The 19,459-nt window shown below is 42.4% G+C and overlaps 1 protein-coding gene across 1 annotated transcript in view; it reads right to left on the reverse strand.

Moving 5' to 3' along the window:
* Window positions 1-19,459, reverse strand: part of PPP1R16B (protein phosphatase 1 regulatory subunit 16B) — a 109,922-nt gene that overhangs the window by 59,477 nt on the left and 30,986 nt on the right. The window lies entirely within an intron of this gene.

Consider the following 19,459-nt stretch of genomic DNA (forward strand, 5'->3'; position numbering starts at 1 on the left):
TCAATACTCTCTTTGTGGTGCCCAAGGATCACAAAGAGTCCTTAAGCCAAAAAGCCTGTATACTAGGGTTTGTTTTGAGGACTGGGAATTCTGACTCCTCCATCAAGATGTAGGTTTCACTTGACTCTTCCTGTGTAAATGGCAATGGGACCATTTCCCTTTCCCAGACTCAGTGGGTTTCATATTTATCCTGTCTTAGTCTTCCCCTCTGCTCTAGACACAAATTCCTCCATCAAATATGGTAGACAGAGGATGGGGCAGTGGGACCAGCTCTATTTGTTGGCACAATCATGGGATGAATACACGGGATGATGCAATACTCTGATCAGATTCTGGAATACTGTTCTGTTTTTCAAATCCCAGCCTGCCTCTCCATGTTTGGTACTTTGGTGTTGGTGACTGTTGAGAGAAGGACTTAGATTTGGCATTTAAAGAGCCTCTGAGTCTTGTAGACAGAAATACTGACCATTTTCTCACTCCATTAGAAGAGAAACACTGGTTCCCAGAAGCCAAGCAAGAATAAATCATGCTAGAAATTACTTCATTTATCTCCTCCACAGGGTTGCTAGCCGGAAAAATGCCAATATTAGGAACTGTCTAGACTTCTCTGAGCACTTGACAAGCATCTCATATAACTCCTTATCAATGACCAGGAGAAATACTGGTTGAGTGCCATGGTGTGTTGAGTTTAAGAAGGTTCCAGGAGAGAACCAAATTGGATGAATCCCTCAGAATGGCATCACCTTGGTTTATCAGCCTACTACAAGTGGTTTCTTCTTCCAAGGGTAAACTCACACTATCCAAGCATATAAGGCTACTGAATAAAGCCACAATGCCAGTTTCACGTGATAAAGAGAACTGTCTTGCATGCCAGAAATTTATTTAAGCATGATCAACTCACTCTGAGTCTGTAGGCAGACTTGGTTGGCACACCAAATTATAATCAGAAGGTTGCAAGGAGATACATAATCATCACGTTTAATGGCATTATGTCAACATGGGTTGAAATCTCCTTTTCCATAATCAAACTGTCCTTAGCAACAAGATGGCAATCTTCAAAGTTGTTGCTCACATTGTCCTCTCTTATGGACAGCATTTAGATCTCATTGCTCACAAATGATCCCCTAGCCTCCTTTTTTTTTCTAGGCATCTGTTCTTTATTTATTTATCTGCGCTGGGTCTCAGGTGCAGCACATGGCATCTTCCATCTTCACTGGGCAAGATCTTTAGTTGTGCCATGTGGGATCTGGCTTCCTGACCAGGGATAGAATCCCAGGCCCCCTGCCCTGGGAGCATGGTCTTGGCCACTGGATCACCAGGGAAGTCCTTGTTGTTTTTATTATTGGATTCAGTGGACATGAAATTATACAAATAAATATAATCAAACTAACAAAAAAGGGGAAAAGGAAGAAAGTACAAAACTGTATATTTGCTGAAAGTGCGTATATGCTCAGTCACTTCAGTCCTGTCTGACTCTTTGCAATCCAGTGGACTGTAGCCCATCAGGCTCCTCTCTCCATGGGATTTCCCAGGCAAGAGTACTGGAGTGGGTTGCCATTCCCTTCTCCAGGGGATCTTCCTGACCCAGGGATCAAATCCACCTCTCCTGTGTCTCCTGCACTGCAAGCAGATTCTTTATCCACTAAGGCACCTGGAAAGCCCCAAAAGTGTGTATATATGCTGATAAAAAAAAGATTCACTGTTAGAATTTGAAAAAGAATGGATAAACATGGATGTATAACTGAATCACTGCTGTACACCTGAAACTAACACAACATTGTTAATCAATGATACCCAATAAAATAAAACTTGTTTTAAAGATTCACTGTTACACTTGGAACTTTTTGTCACTTTAAAATTATAATAAGAGCAAAATAGTGATTTCCCCATATTAAATGTCTATATACACTCTTCAAATAAGTAAACACTATTATATTGGTATTTAAAGCTTTTAATGTAAAAAATGAGCTTATGCTTATTGTTTGTTAACATATCTACCTAAGTTGAATTGACAACAACAGTACTTACAGGGCATAAATTTTATTTATGATGCTTCCTTGTTTTACTTTAATGACACTCAGTTTAAATTAGTTTAACAGAGATATATTGAAGAGAATGGGATAACAGCTTTCATACAGGCTTGGACAAACTAGGAAGGGTGTCAAGATCATAACTTCTTTGTTAAGTGTTGTAAAATGAAGGAAATAAATTGTAACAATCTGTAGCAACATCAGCTTTGGCTTTTCTTTTTTTTTTTTTTCCCTGCCATTGAAAAACACATTGCATTCTCTCTTTGCATGGAAGTATTGATATTATTAAAAATCGGACAGAATATCCCTGGTGGTCCAGTGCCTAAGACTCCATGTTCCCAATGCAAGGGGCCAGGGTTCAATCCCTGGTCAGGGAACTAGATTCCACACGCCACGACTAAAGACTCTGCATGCTGCAATGAAGATCAGAGACCCCACTGGCCGCAACTAAGACATGGAGCAGCCAAACAAATAAAGGTTTTAACAGTCAGACAGATAAGCAAGTCTGTCTGTCAAATTGCCAAAATTACATTTTTAAAAGGTGAGAGGAAACTGTTTTTTGTTTTTTTCTTTCTCCTTATTTTCCCCATCTCTACAGTCCCTGGTAATCACCCTTCTAGTCTGCGTCTCTATGAGTTTGGTTGCTTTAGATTCCACATAGAAGCGATATCATACTGTATTTATCTTTCTCTTACTTATTTCTCTTAGAATAATCAAGGCATCTGTTCTTGACAAAGCTCTCTTTATAATATCATCTACTGTGAAGCATGTTAATACTGTACTTTCTTCAAAGTGACTTTGCTAGACTCAGTTCCAACATGGCCTGGCTAGGTCTCTTATTCACTATCGACCACTAGTGCTGGGCTGAAGATGTCCAGACCGTATTTCATGAATGTTTGTGCATGAATTTCTTACTCTGATTCATTATATGTTTTGTTATCATTTAATTCTCAGAGAGACTTCATCTTCCACCTAAGTGTAGGAAAGGAAGGTAGAGTCTATTGTTCCCAGATACCAACTACAAATAACAGTACAGTTAAGCTCATTTCAGTTGAACAAATATCCCCAATGGGTAATGACTGACCGTGAAACCTTAATAGGAAGACAGCCTCTGGGGTTGTGCCCCCAGGCTCTTATCTTTGTCCATGATTTGTTCAACATTTTTGTCAAGGATTTGACAAAATGGTCAAGGGCTGTATTGTCCTATACAGTAGCCTCCAGCTTAACCAGCTGACTACTTAAATTATTTTAAATTAACTAAAATTGAAGCAGTTCCTTAGACACACTAGTCACCTTTTAAGGTCTCACTGGCCATATATGACTAGCAGTTGCCATATTGGACAGGCATTTCCACACACACACAAAAAAAGTTCTATTGGACCCTTCTGATCTAGAATGCAAATGCTCATTGCACTTATGAACAACACAGAATAGAAATTTTTGATGAATATTTCATTGGAAGTGGACGTTTTTAAACTATGATCTTGCTTACATCCGTTTTCCCTCCTTATTGTAACAGCATTCCAATTTTCCTTGGGGTAGGTACAGCAAACCTCCAAGTACCAGTTCATGTATTTTGGGAAGAGCTGACTCCAGTGGTGAACATATCACTCAGATCAGACCAATTATAGCTTTATACTCAAGCTCTAGCAGTAGTCGCTCAGACATGTCCAACTCTTTGCAACCTCTTGAACTGTAGCCCACCAGGCTCCTCTGTCCATGGAATTCTCCAGCAAGAATACTAGAGTGGGTATCCATTCCCTTCTCCGGGGGATCTTCCCAACCCAGGGACTGAAATCAGGTCTCCTGTACTGCAGGCAGATTCTTTACCATCTGAGCCATAAAGGTAAGTACATAGCCAATCTCAGCCAATGAGATTCAGTTCTGAGACTTGTTGAACCTAGGATATGATTGGGAGAAGAAATAATTCCCCTTGGAGTTCCAAAAAGGGTAGGATATACACTTCAAACTGCTGTCAATCATCTATTCAGAGACACTTTTTGACAGTTTTATATACACATGTGTTAGTTTGAGTTGGATTTCTTGTCTCTTATCTTATCATTGAAGACATCCAAATTACTTGAGTGGGTGGATTATGGGCTCAAAACTCAGCAAGCTTGGGACTTCCTTGGCAGTCCAGTACTTAGGACTCTGCTTACACTGCTGAGAGCCCAAGTTCAACCCCTGGTCGGGGAACCAAGATTCTACAAGTCCCGCGGCATAGCCAATAAAATAAAATAAAATAACTCAACAAGATAAATATAGAGCCTTGATTTCTAAGTTGAAAATCACCGGTAGGTCCAGGAAGGCTGCTGAGGTGCTGCTGCAGTTTCGCCTCTTGATCTGAGTGAGTGCTGGTTACACAGGGATGTTCAACATATGAAAATGCAACCAGTTTTTTCCCTTTGCGGTATGAATACCACACTTCAACAAATAGTTTTTTCTTTTTAATCAATTACATAAGGACCAGATGGGGAAGATGTAAGCTCACTAATGAGACTCTGACTTGAGAGTTTCAGTTTCTCATAAACTCAATATGAGTCAACAGTGGCTGCCCAACAACCCAATGGAAACTTAGGTCATACTAACAGACAGACTCAACCTGAATGAGGAAACTGATAGCACCATTCACCTTAGGGTGAGTCAAATCAGACTTCAGGAAAGACACAAGATAGAATGTGTCTGCAAATCTTAAAGTGATATCTCACAGTGGTCAGGGGGAGAAGAGATGGGAAGAGAGGATTCAGGCAGGGCAGGCTCAATGAAACCCTGGAATGAACAGTGTCTGGATAAACAGACAACCCCACTATCTGCAAATAAAGTTTTCTACATAGAAAACCCCAAAAGAACCTACTAAAAAACTGAGACTAAGACATTCAATAAAGAGGCTTGATACAAAGTTAATATACACAAACATAAAGCCCTCCTTTCAAGAAATAAACAGAACTTAACATGGAAAAAAAAAAAAACCTAGAGCTTTTCTAAAGGAAAGAAAAGAATATTTTCCCAACAAGAGACACGCACTACTCATCTGCTTGGAAGAACTCATTATGACAAAGATACCAGTTTAGCCCCCCCAAAATTTTTTAATTATGGTAAAATATACATAACATAAAATTTACCACTTTAACAATTTTTAGTGTTCAGTTCAGTGGTATCATGCACACTCACGCTGTGAAATTATCAGCACCATCATCCATTTCCAGAAGTTTTTCCATCTTCCCAAACTGAACCTCTGTACCCAACAGACAATAATGTCTCTTTCTCTCCTCCCATTAGTTCCTGAATAATTTTCTTTTTTTTTCAGTTTTTGTTCTCATGGTAAAACACGTATAACATAAAATTTACCATCTCAACCATTTTTCAGTGTACAGTTCAGTAGTATTGAATATGTTCACCACCACCCATCTCCAGAACTCCTCTTATTTTGAAAAGCTGAAACCCTGTGTCCAAACACTAATCAATTTTTGGAGGAATCTATTTTTGAGCTTTGGGTAGAAAACTAACCCAAAAGGCCTTCAGTATTACACGAACATGCAAAAATATCCAAGAACATTTTGAAAAGGAAGAGTCATACGAAGAAGGACTTTTCTATCACACATTAAGCCACAATATAGACCTATGAGGATCAAAACAGTGTGTAACTGGCACAAAACCAGCTGGTTAGAACAGAATAAACAGTCTGGAAAGTCACCCTTCTTCACAGATAATGGTTTCGAGTATGAGGCGGGCATGGCACACTCATGGGGAAGGGAAAGATTCTGAACATTTGATAATTCTTTGGAAACAAAATAGAGATAGGCAGACTTTTCAGTTATTTATGCTCAAATGAGTTCCAGGAGGATTACATATTTAACTGATTTAAACGAGGCCACAACATCTAGAAAAACATAGAGGGTAATATACATCTTTAGATGAGGAAACACATTAGAGCCACAGTCAGTAAACTTTTTCTGTAAAGGGCCAGAGGGTAAGTATTTTCATCTTTGCAGGCCTTATAGTCTCTGCTGCAACTCCTCAGCTCTGCCACTGTGCTGTGAGAGCATCCAGAGACAGTATGTCAACAAATGGCTATGGCTGTGTGCCAATAAAACTTTATTTACAAAAACAGATGGTGGGAAGATTTGGCTTTCCAGCCATAGTTTTCTGACCCCTGTTTTAGAAGGGTAAAAGCAAAGAACAAAATAATTGGGAAACAAGCAAATATCATATAGTTTAGCTACATAAAAATTGACTCCAGGGCATAAAGTATATATACCATAAACAAAATATTAAAGCAAACACACACACAATGCAGGAAACATTTGCACCACACATGCCAGAGTTGACATCTCCTCTGTTTTCATTCCTTCCCTTTCCTTGGCCTCTCATACACAAACATACACACCATCACCAAAATCAAGAAGAAAAAGAAACACAAGAGTAGAAAAATGGACAAAAATATACACAGAGAAAGGAAGAAATGACCAGTAAGCTTGTAGACAGGTACGCTTTGTGTGCTAAGTTGCTTCAGTTGTGTCCAGCTCTTTGTGACTCTATGGACTGTAGCCCACCAGGCTCCTCTGTCCACGGGATTCTCCAGGCAAGAACACTGGAATGGGTAGCTGTGCCCTCCTCCAGGAGATCTTCCCGACCCAGGGATCAAACACACATCTCTTACTTCTACTGCTTGGGCAGGCAGGTTCTTTACCACTAGTGCCACCTGGGAAGTCCCTTATATATAGGTATTTAACCTTAAAAATCTCAATTACATGCATATGAGGACCACAGAATTAATTATCATATATCAAATACATCATCAAATTGTCTTCTCAGTGCTACTGACTGGCGTTGATGGAGAATGCAGAGGCAGGCCTGGTACCCACTGCCGATAAGGGGTACAGTCGCTCAGTCGTGTCCGACTCTGCGATCCCATGAACCACAGCAGGCCTCCCTGTCCATCACCAACTCCCAAAGTCCACCCAAACCCATGTCCATTGAGTCGGTGACGCCACTCAACCATCTCATCCTCTGTTGTCCCTTTCTCCTCCTGTCCTCAATCATTCTCAGGGTCAGGGTCTTTTCAAATGAGTCAGTTCTTCACATCAGGTGGCCAAAGTATTGGTGTTTCAGCTTCAACATCAGTCCTTCCAATGAACACCCAGGACTGATCTCCTTTAGGATGGACTGGTTGGATCTCCTTGCAGTCCAAGGGACTCTCAAGAATCTTCTCCAACACCACAGTTCAAAAGCATCAATTCTTCGGCCCTCAGCCTTCTTCACAGTCCAACTCTCACATCCATACATGACCACGGGAAAAACCATAGCCTTGACTAGATGGACCTTTGTTGGCAAAGCAATGTCTCTGCTTTTTAATATGCTGTCTAGGTTGGTCATAACTTTCCTTCCAAGGAGTAAGCGTCTTTTCATTTCATGGCTGCAGTCACCATCTGCAGTGATTTTGGAGCCCAGAAAAATAAAGTCAGCCACTGTTTCCACTGTTTCCCCATCTATTTGCCATGAAGTGATGGGATGCCATGAAGATAAGGGTATAAACTGATAATAACTATTCTGGTGACCAAAAAAGCAGTTTACACTTAAGTTTTGCAGTGTTTATCTCTTTGAATCTATTGACCCTCTGGGAATCTACCCTATGTAAGTCATCAAAAGCTGTGTCCAAATACTCTTATACAATAATAACCACCAGGGCATAATTTACAGTTGCAAAAATTAGAAACAACCTCAAAATCCAATAATAGGAGAGTGGTTACATAAATTATGGTACATTCAGACAAGGATGTATGAGGTTGTCATTTAAAATATCTTTTCCAAAGACTATATAAAGACAGAATAAAATAGTTGACCTCTAAGCAACATTTGACTCAGCTGATAGACTTTTCTTCTAAAGATACTTCCTTCCTTAGTCTTCTGAGATGTCACATCATCTTAGTTTTTTTTCTTCCTCACTGCCAGATGGTTCTTGGTCCCCTTTGTTCTCTTCTTAGATGAATAACTGGCTAGTCAGGTGACCCAGGGCTTTCTCTTAGGGCCCCTTCTTTGCTCTGTTTTGCTTCCTAAATGATCTCAGACAATCCCTTCACTTTAAAAAGGTTGCATTTCTAAGCTGGTGATCCCCAAATTTTTTAAATCTCAAGATCACCACTTGAATGTTCAAATGGTATCAACTGGGGTGACTCTGCAGAACTCTAGATTCTCTCCAAATTCTTACCTCCCTCCTACCCCAGTCTTTCCAGTCTCAAAACACGGCACCATCATCTACTTAGAAGCTCAAAACAAATACCAAGGGTCATCTGTGTGTCCTTCCCTTTATCACGTGACACACAAATCCTAGCAGCTCTACCTCTTCATTTCTCCATCTCCACGGCCAGCATGCAGGCTCTCACCTAGGCCCCTGAGATAGCTTGTGATGAGGCCTCCCTGTTCCCACTCATGCTCCCATAGGAATAGACTCCTACAGCCTACTCTCCACTCAGCAGCCAACAAAACCTCTTGACAATCTTTATCTCATCACATGCTTCCTCCTGTCAAAACCCACCAGTGGCTTTTCATCTCCACCCAATTAAATGTACACATCCTACCACAGTCTAATGGGGTCAATGTCCTCCAGGCTACCTCTTTGCGTCCCCTCTTCTTTCCATCCGCAAGTTCATTCCCACCCCGTGCTTTTATCCCTTTCGTCTAGATTCTCATGTGACTCTCTTTCTCTACACTCAAAAATCAGCCCAAATCACCTCCTCTAAGGGGCTCACCCTGATACCATAGCATATACATGGCCTCCCATCCCAGCCCTTATTTATCTCACTACTTGCTTAGGTTCTTCAGAGCACAGAGGAGGTACCTAATTTTGTTGAGCAGACAAATGCTAGGGTGAAAGTTATTTTGTAAACACACGCTTACTCACTCTGTGTTTGTATGCAGATACATAGAGTGAAGACAACTGGGTTGAGTATGCCCCATGCGACGCCCCACCCCCCAGGTCCATTCTTCCTCATGCTTGGGGAAGCCAACCCACTTGGACCACATCACAGACTTCCTTGCATCCTGCTTCCTGGTTAGGTTTGGTAATGGGAAGCATGGGCAGAGGACTGGAGTGCAGCTGCGGCAGGTGGAGGAAGCCACTGCTCTTGTTGGGCAGCCCTCCCCACAAAATACCTCCTTAGATGTAAGTAGGGTCTCATCTCTTGGCCTCTTCAAGCCTGGGGGGCTCATCACCCCCACTTTTACTAGCCCCAGAGTTATGCACCATTCCTTGGTGCATAAGGAATGCACCTCAAAGTGGTCCCCAAGACTCTTTCAGGGTATTCAGGTTAAAACGATTTTCATAATAGCACTAAGATGTTATTCGTCTTTTTCACTGTGTTGACATTTGCACTGATGGTGCAAAAGCAACAGTGGGTAAAATGCCTTTAATAGAGCGAGTCCAGTATCGTCAGACTGTTCTACTGCTGCTGCTGCTAAGTCGCTTCAGTCGTGTCTGACTCTGTGCAACCCCATAGATGGCAGCCCACCAGGCTCCCCCGTCCCTGGGATTCTCCAGGCAAGAACACTGGAGTGGGTTGCCATTTCCTTCTCCAATGCATGAAAGTGAAAAGTGAAAGTGAAGTCGCTCAGTCGTGTCAGACTCTTAGCAACCCCACGAACTGCAGCCCACCAGGCTCCTCCATCCATGGGATTTTCCAGGTAAAAGTACTGGAGTGGGGTGCCATCGTCTTCTCCGTCAGACTGTTCTAGTCATCACGATAGTCTTCATTGCTTCATGTTGTTGTTTAGTCGCTAAACCATGTCCAACTCTTTTGCAACCCCATGAACTGTAGCCCACCATGTTCCTCTGTCCATGGGATTTTTCAGGCAAGAATACTGGAGTGGGTTGCCATTTCCTTCTCCAGAGGATCTTCCCGACCCAAGGATTGACCCCGAGTCTCTTATGTCTCCTGCATTAGCAGGCAGATTCTTTACCACTGAGCCACCAAGGAAGCCCATAATGATGGGTACATTTGTCCAAACCCATACAGTATGCACCACCAGGAGTGAACTATAAACCACCGACTTTAGGCAATTGTGATGTGTCAGTGTTTGTTCATCAATCGTAGTAAATGTCCTGTTCTCGTGGGGGATGGTTGATAACGGAGGAGGCTGTGGGTGGTTAGGGGCAGAGCAGGGAGTCTATGGGAAATTGCCGTAACTTACCCTCAATTTTGCCATAAACCTAAAATTGCTTTGGAAAAAAAGTCTTAATAAAAACACAAAAACGAAACACACACCACAATAAAAAAAAATCAACACGTTTCACTTTTAAATGTCCTTGCTGATGCCATAAATGTACTAATCTTACTATGTTGCAACCTTGCGTACATGTTTTTTAATAAATATTCTGCATGTCAAAATGAGAAGTATGCATGAAGTAGGATCACAGTCTCAATCTACATTAGTTGAGGATTAAGTTGTGTACTAAGCTAGTCCTTTCTCTCCTGGATCACCATTTTTACTTAAAGAATAACTTGCAAACAATGGTTATCAGTCTTTTCATCTAAAACGGACAAAGAGATTTTTCTCACTGATATTGTTTATTGCCAATGACAGAATTTTAGCTTTCAGGTAAAAATTAGAATTTTGTAAAACTTGTATCACTGCCATGACCTCATAGTTTCCCAGTAATTGAAGAATCTTCTGGTGAGACGGGTGTTAAATATATAAAATTTTTTACTGAAGTAGTTTGGGCTTCCCAGATGGCACTAGTGGTAAAGAATCCATCTGCCAATGCAGGGGACACAGGTTCGATCCTTGGGTCAGGAAGATCCTCTGGAGTAGGAAACGACAATCCGCTCTAGCATTCTTGCCTGGAAAATCCCATGGACAGAGGAGCCTGGCAGGATACGGTCCATGGGGCCACAAAGAGTTGGACATGAATGAGTGATGAGCACTTAGCACCAATATGCAATAGCTGATTTACAATATTGTATTAGTTTCCAATGTACAGTATGGTGATTTGGGGGGCTTTTGCAGGTTGTATTTTGTTATAGGTTAGAAAATAAAAATTTTTTACATTGTACAGTGAAATGTGTCAACATTTAGAAGATGTACATAACTCAGTGAACCAATAGTTTCTCTTTAACTCCAGCTTTACTGTGATATAATTAACATATAACATTGTGAAAGCTTAAGTGTACAATGTGTTGAGCTGATTCGCATATTTATTACAAAATGATTACCACAGTAAGGTTAGCCAACTTCTCCATCACCTCCCCAAAATTGTCCTTTTTACACATATGTGGTGAGAACACTTAAGACCTGCTCTCCTAGCAAGTTCCAAATATACAGCATTGCTAACTATAGCCACCCTGCTGTATGTGAGATCCCCAGAGCTTATGCATCTTATAACTGGAAGTTTATACCCTCTGACTCCCACCCTCACCAGCCCCTAGCAAAAACCATTCTACTCCATTTCTGAGTTTGGTTTTTTTAGATTCCACATATAGGCAGTGTCAAATAGTATCTATCTTTCTTTGACATTTCACTTAGCATAATGCCCTCAAAGTTCATCCATGTTATTGCAAGTAGCAGTATTTCCTTCTTTTTTATGATCAAATGATATACATCACATTTTTAAAACCACTCATTCATAAAGAACATTTAGGCTAGAGGGAATAATGATGCAACGAATCCTGCTGTGCAGACATCTCTCCCAGGAGTGATCTCTCTCAGATCACTCAAAAGTGAGGTTGCTGGATCATATGGAAGCTCTATTTTTAATTCTTTTTTTTTTTCTATGAGAACAATTACATTTATTTATTTATTTATTTCTACTGAGCATTTTAATTCTTAAAGGAACCTCCATATTGTTTTCCATAGTGGCTTCGCCAATTTATATTCCCACCAACAATGCACAGAGTTCCCTTGTCTACGCATCCTTACCAACAGATAGAAATCTCTCATCCATCTGATGAATAGACAGCCTAAAAGCTATGAGGTGATATCCCACCATGGTTTTGGTTTGCATCTCCCTGATGATTTGCACGTTGAGTGTATTTTCATGTACCTGTAGGCTACTTCTATACCTTCTTTGGAAAAATGTCTTTTCAGGTCCTCTGCCCATTTTTTAAATTGGATTATTAGGCTTTTTGGCTTTTGAGGTGTAAAAGTTCTTTGTATATTTTAGATATTAACTCCTTATCTGATATATGGTTTGCAAATATATCTCCCATTCTGCAGGTTGTCTCTTCATTTTAGTGGTCGTTTCTCTTGCTATACAGAAGCTTTTTAGTTTGATATGGTCCTACTTGTTTACTCTTGCTTCTGTTGCTTGTGCTTTTGATGTCATATCTAAAAAAGTGAGCCGATAGTTTCTAACAGATTAATATATTATTTTTTTTTAAGTATGTGTGGATAAAATAGTCATTCAAAATATAAGACAAACCAATGGATTTTAACGTATCAATAAGAGCATAAGAAAAGCTAAAAATTGATAACAGCTTCAGATTCCACACTGCAATTCAGTTCAGTTCAGTTCAGTTCAGTCGCTCAGTCGTGTCCGACTCCTTGCGACCCCATGAATTGCAGCACGCCAGGCCTCCCTGTCCATCACCAACTCCCAGAGTTCACTCAGACTCACGTCCATCGAGTCAGTGATGCCATCCAGCCATCTCATCCTCTGTTGTCCCCTTCTCCTCCTGCCCCCAATCCCTCCCAGCATCACAGTCTTTTCCAATGAATCAACTCTTCACATGAGGTGGCCAAAGTACTGGAGTTTCAGCTTCAGCATCATTCCTTCCAAAGAAATCCCAGGGTTGATCTCCTTCAGAATGGACTGGTTGGATCTCCTTGCAGTCCAAGGGACTCTCAAGAGTCCTCTCCAACACCACAGTTCAAAAGCATCAATTCTTTGGCACTCAGCCTTCTTCACAGTCCAACTCTCACATCCATACATGACCACAGGAAAAACCATAGGCTTGACTACACGGACTTTAGTTGGCAAAGTAATGTCTCTGCCTTTGAATATACTAGCTAGGTTGGTCATAACTTTCCTTCCAAGGAGTAAGCGTCTTTTAATTTCATGGCTGCAGTCACCATCTGCAGTGATTTTGGAGCCCCAAAAAATAAAGTCTGACACTGTTTCCACTGTTTCCCCATCTATTTCCCATGAAGTTAGCCATCGAGAAATTACTGCAATTAGCCATCAAGAAACTACTACCTGTTGTATTTGACTGAAGTTTCAAAGAATACCCACATTTATCTGAAAAGGCAATTAAAATATTTCCACCCTTTTCCAACTCCATATCTGTATGAGGTAAGACTTTCTTCATTTACTTCCACCAAAATAACATACCAGAACAGATTGAATTCAGAAGCAGATGAAAGGATCCAGCTGTCTTCTATTAAGCCAGACCTTTAAAAGATTTGAAAAAGCATAAAACTAGGCTACTCTCCTCACTACTTTTTTTGTTTTGAAAATATCATTTTTCATAAAAAGATTTATGTTAACGTGTGTGGTGGTTTTAAAACATGTCCACAGATGCTCCTCCCTTCAAGAGGTGGAGTCTAATCCCCTTCGCCTTGAGTGTAGGCTGGACTTAGTGTATCATTTCTAATGAACAGAATCTGAGGGAAGGATGGTATGTGGCTTACAAGGCAGGTCATAAGAGGCACTGTGATTCCCTCCTTGCTCTAGCTCTTGGATCACAAGCTCCGCAGGAAGCCAGCTGCCATGTTGAGAGGATACTCAAGCAGTCCGAGGGAGAGGCTCACATGGCAAGAAACTGAGGCCTCCTGCCAAGAGCCTTGTGGGTAAGCCATCATGGAAGTGGATTCTTCAGCCCCAGTTAACCCTGCTGCTGCTGCTAAGTCGCTTCAGTCGTGTCCGACTCTGTGCGACCCCATAGACGGCAGCCCACCAGGCTCCCCCATCCCTGGGATTCTCCAGGCAAGAACACTGGAGTGGGCTGCCATTTCCTTCTCCAATGCATGAAAGTGAAAAGTGAAAGTGAAGTCACTCAGTCATGTCTGACCCTTAGCAACCTCATGGACTGCAGCCCACCAGGCTCCTCCGTCCATGGGATTCTCCAGGCAAGAGTACTGGAGTGGGGTGCCATTGCCTTCTCCCAGTTAAACCCTGAGATGATCACAAACTTATGAGAGATCCTGAGCTGGAATCACATAAGCTAAGCTGCTCCTGGATTCCTGACTCACAGAAACTGTGTAAGATAGTAAATGTGTATCTTTTTTTAATTCTTATAGTTTTTAAAATTAATTAATTTATTTGGCTGTGCCAGGTCTTGGTTGTGGCATGAGGGATCTAGCTCCCTGACCAGGCATCACACCCAGGATGCCTGCATTGGGAGAGCGAAGTCAGCCACTGGACCACCAGGGAAATTCCAATGTTTAAAACTGCTTTAAGTTTCTAAATTTTGAGCTCATCTGCAATGCAACAATAAATAACTAGTACAACAGCTAATGTTTATGTTTTAGTGAATACACATTTATTTTAATTCCTCAGTTTTAATTTCCTATATGGTAAATATTGATATAAAACTCATTTAAATAAGATTTCTTAAGAGTTCTCCATTATTAATAACATAAACATGCCTTGAGACCAAAATGTTTGAAGACTATTGCCCTAAACTCTTTGCAAATTGCTTCTTTATTAAACTTTACTCAAAATACTCTGTGTGAGAGCATCTTTTGTTTCCAATAGGACTCTGATGGATAGAACAATAACAAAAAAATCTTTTTTGATATTTCAATGACTGTTGCTCTTCAGTGGAAGGATGAGTGGTTTTATTTTCTTCTTAATTTTTTTCTGTCCCTTTAAACTTTTCTACAAACAAGGATGCAATATTTTTATAATTAAGTGAAAAGAAACTTCCCTTTGCAAAATCATTCAAAAGTGAAAGTTCAAACTGCGTTTTCTTTAGATGAGTCAATGGTTGAAGCTTGGTGTGCGGGGCCCAGATGTCCGCCAACGCACCTGGGGGTTGAGGAGAGGTTTGTGGGAGCAGATAGAGGGAGGCAAGGGGAAGAGGAGCCAGCATCCCCCACCTCCTCAGCCAGAATAGTTCTTTCATGTGTTTTACATATTGGGGTTCTGCACAATAGTTTATTTAAAGAAAAGTTTCCACTCTTTAAAAAAAGAAGCTTGAAAACCTTTACCATGAGAATAATAGCTGAAGAGTTAAAATCAGGCTGCAGAAGAATCACTCAACTTTTTCCTCAGTGTTTTTTTCAGGGTTTCCCTAAAGAAAGCCCTACACATTCTGAGGGGAGAACAGAAGCCCTGACAATTTCATGAATGTTCGGTCGTTTCAAGAGAGGCCCGCTCATGTGGCCATGGAAAGAAGTTACAGGTAGGGATGAAAAGGTTATCCAGGGACCACCCCCCCACCAAACAGTAAGGCCCCAAGAGGACAGCAAAAACACGAGGGGCCTTAAGGCCCACAGAGACACAGATCAGAACCACAGGTGAATCGTTCTCATATTTTCTAGAAAAAACAAAAGCAAGAGGTTCCAGGACCACCCAGTGGTTAAAACCATGGGCTTTAGGGACCACAGATCTGGGTTCAGGTCTCAGGTCTGACACTTTAAACCCATGAGATCTTGGCAAGTGACATAGCCTTTCAGAGCTTCAGTGGAAACATACAATGTACAATTTCACCTGTAAAATGAGGTCTGCGAATGTAAAACACTGAAGCCATTTTGCCAGTTTGGCAGTTTCTTAAAAGTTAAGAAACTTAACTTTGGGATAGATTTACCATCTGACCCAGCAATTCCATTCTTAGGTAACTACCCAAGAGAAATAAAAACAAATGTCCCCAAAAGGACTTGCATACAAATGTTTTTAGCAGCATTATTCATCAAAACCCCAAATGGAAACCATCTAAATGTTCAGCATCTGGTGAATGGATTACCAGTGGCATATCAATACTGCAGAATGGATCTCCCTGGTGGTCCAGTGGTTAAGAACCCACCTGCCAATGCAGGGAACATGGGTTCGATCCCTGGTCCACTGGGAAGATCCCACGTGCCATGGAGCAACTAAGCCCATGTGCCATGACTTCTGAGCCCAAGCACCTAGAGCCTGTGTAGCACTGCAACAAAGAGTGGCCCCCACTCACCACAACTAGAGAGAGCCCGTGTGCAGCAATGAAGCCAAAAACAGACAAATAAATACGTGAAACTGAAAGTCTCTCAGCTGTGTCCAAAGCTCTGCGACTCCATGGACTGCAGCCTGCCAGGCTCCTCTGTCCATGAATTCTCCAGACAAGAATACTGGAGTGAGTAGCCATTCCCTTCTCCAGGGGATCTTCCCAAACCAGGGATCAAACCCAGGTCTACTGCACTGCAGGTGGATCCTTTACCAGAAGAGCTACCAGGGAAGCCCAAATAAACACATAAATAGAAGAATGTGTAAGTGGAGAATAGTGGATAATGCAAGGTAGCAATTTACATCATATGTACTTCTCATTTAAATTCCCAAAACTGAAGAATAGTTGATTCACACGGTTGTGTTAGTTTCTTTTATACAGCAAAGTGATTCAGTTATACATATACATTTTTTCATTTTCTCTTCCATTACAGTTTACTATGTTATACAGTAGGACCTCATTGTTTATCTATTTTATAAATAGTAGCTCGTAATCCGCTAATTCCAAACTCCTAATTTATCTCTCCTGCTCCCGTTTCCCCCCTGGTAATCACGTTTGTTTTCTGTGTCTGTGAATCTGTTTCTGTTTTGTAAATTAGTTCATTTGTGTCATATTTTAGATTCCACATATAAGTGATATATATCCACGATAAACACTTCTTACCATACCACTCCCACATATATCAACCCAGTGTAATCCTACAGGGTTAGCAGGCATATTAGATCATCCTCATTTTTACAGATGGGGAACTGAGGCACCAAGAAGTTAATGAACTTTCTCAGGTTGCTTAGCTAGTAGGCAGCAGAACTGGGAGGAGAATCCTGGATAACTAACTTCAAAGACTATACTTCTCACCTCTCAGTAAATGTCAGCTGGGTATGGAGTTACTGCTCTACCAAGTGATGGGGGAAAAGGTCCAGAAAAGGGATCAGAGATGGCTCCCCAAGAAGGTCACACAGGAACCCAAACCTGAAGGGTATAGGAGTTAGTTAGTGGAAGAATGTTCTAGACAGAAGGAACCACATATGCCAAGGTGGAAAGGTAAGAGAATGCAGGGCGTGGGGCGGAAGCCAGAAGAGCTGGAGGTGGCTGGAGCGTGAACTGATACCCAGCTGTGGGAAGCTGAGAATGGGGCTCAGGAGGCCACAGAGTGTCCCTGGTGTCTGGACATTAACCTGCAGGCAATGCAGGGCTAGAGAAAGAAAGTCAGTGAGTTCCTCAGTGCTGCCTTACTCCAGGAATGACTCACATCACCCTGGCAGGCGGAGGAGGTTGACTCAGCCCCTGCTGCGAGCTCAGGGGAGCGGGGGAGCTGCCACCCCACACTCCCATCCCACTGGGAGCTAATGCCCCAGCAGCCACCCCACCAGCAGCCCCACCAGCACACAGAAGCTATCCCAGTCAGCTGGGAGCATCGGGCTCAGCTGTGCTGCCAGAAAGCTGAGCATAGTGTGGTGAGAACGCCTGCTAGCAGCTTCCACACCCCACTTAAAACCCAGACACCTGTGGTCCCCAGGGGCACCTCTCAATGCACCCCAAAAGCGAGGTCACAGGGCACAGCGCTCTGGCCCTCCACTCTCACTTGGCTCTGCCCAGAGCCAGGGGACCAGCCCGGGGCGGGGGGGGAGGACCCAGCACTCTTCTCATTCAAATTTAATATCCAGATAAACACTTGCATGTATGCACAAAACATTCACTGTGGCAAATGTAAAACTACTGAAAAAAAAACTTATGTGCCAACAAAAAGAAACTAGCTAAAAATACTGGTGAATCCATACTGCGGAATACTATGAAGCAGTTAAAAAGAATGCAGATATATTACTCCATTGTACTGGCATGAAAACACCTCCAAGATATATTATTGAGTGGGGAAAAAAAAAACCTACAGAATAATGTATCTAGTATGTACCAGTTACATAAAAAACAAAGCAAACAAAAGTCGGAAACTAGCTCTATAGTTCATCAAGTCTACAAACACATAGGTAAATGAGAAAAATGCCTGGAAGGAAATACATCAATCGTGGAAAGAAGGAAAGGAGGGAGGGAGGAAGGAAAGGACTTTTATAACTCTATGTTGTTTGATTTTTATAAGAAGCATGTATTTGCATTCTTAAAAACACTAAAGTCTGTTTAACACACATACACACACACACACACACACACACACACGGTGGGAAAATGTGTTAAAATGATCACCCTACTGGTGCAGGGTTCAGGGTCCCTTTTCAAAGAGCTGTGACATCTGGGATCTTGTCTAATTCTTTCCATACCACCTTGAGGGCAAGTATTCAAAACCCCTTTTATAGATTAAGAAACTGAACCCAGGGAGGTGAAACAAGCTCTTCAAGGTCACGTACAGGACTGAAGGACTGAGAGGCCTCTGATCCTTGGACCCAAGCCCAGCACTCTTTCTAACCTGTTGGGGTGGGAGTGCACCAGGGCGGGGTGGTGGATGTTGCTTGGATCCCCATTGTCAGCTCAGAAACTCTGAAAAACCTCTTCCGCCAAGGGAAACGAGGCTCAGGGGAGAAGGGAACGGAAGATGAGTGGGAAAGGAGGGCTGATGCACCGCCGCCCACGACAAAATCCCACATCACGATGTTCCGCCCACTGAGCGGGAGGGACCTGCCGAGTCACCCAGTAAATGACATGCAGGAAGAAGCCCCACAGGGCAGGGTCCCCCACACCTGAGACTTCATGCCTCTCTCACAGGGGCTGCTCACCCCAGGTTCTGGCTGCGTTGTTTGCAGCTGAAGGGTTCTGGGGATGCCTCTCTGCTCAGTCCCAGGGCACTCTGTAACCAGGCCAGAAAGGGACCTGCGCTTCTCAGAGGGTTCTAAAATCTAAGGAGCAACAAACACAAGCCCTAATACCCACCAGTGTGGTAAGTGCCTCCACCCCTCCGTTCTTTCATTGGCTGCTTTAGCACCAACTGTCTGGAGGGTGTGGGAAGGCAGGAGACCAGAGGGACCCAAGAAACACGGCTGGGTCCCTCCAAGGACAGGCAGAAGGGATTCATACTCAGGGAGGCACCAGCGCCTACCAAAGGCAACACAGGATGCGTGAACACATCTCAGCTGCACAGAGAGCAGGCGTGAGCCCTTGGAGCATGCTCAAGGAAGAGGGCTTCGGCCAAACCACAGAGTCTCCTTTCACTCTTACAACTTACAGCTGCCACAAGGCTGTGAAGCCACAGGGACAAGAGCCTGGATTCTGGGAGTTCCGATACCAGCTCTCCTCCCTTGCTCAAGTTTCCGAACCTCACTGGTCTCAGTTTCCCCATCTGTAAAATGG

Source organism: Oryx dammah, unplaced genomic scaffold, assembly GCF_014754425.2.
Source record: "Oryx dammah isolate SB20612 unplaced genomic scaffold, SCBI_Odam_1.1 HiC_scaffold_10, whole genome shotgun sequence".
NCBI lineage: Eukaryota > Metazoa > Chordata > Mammalia > Artiodactyla > Bovidae > Oryx > Oryx dammah.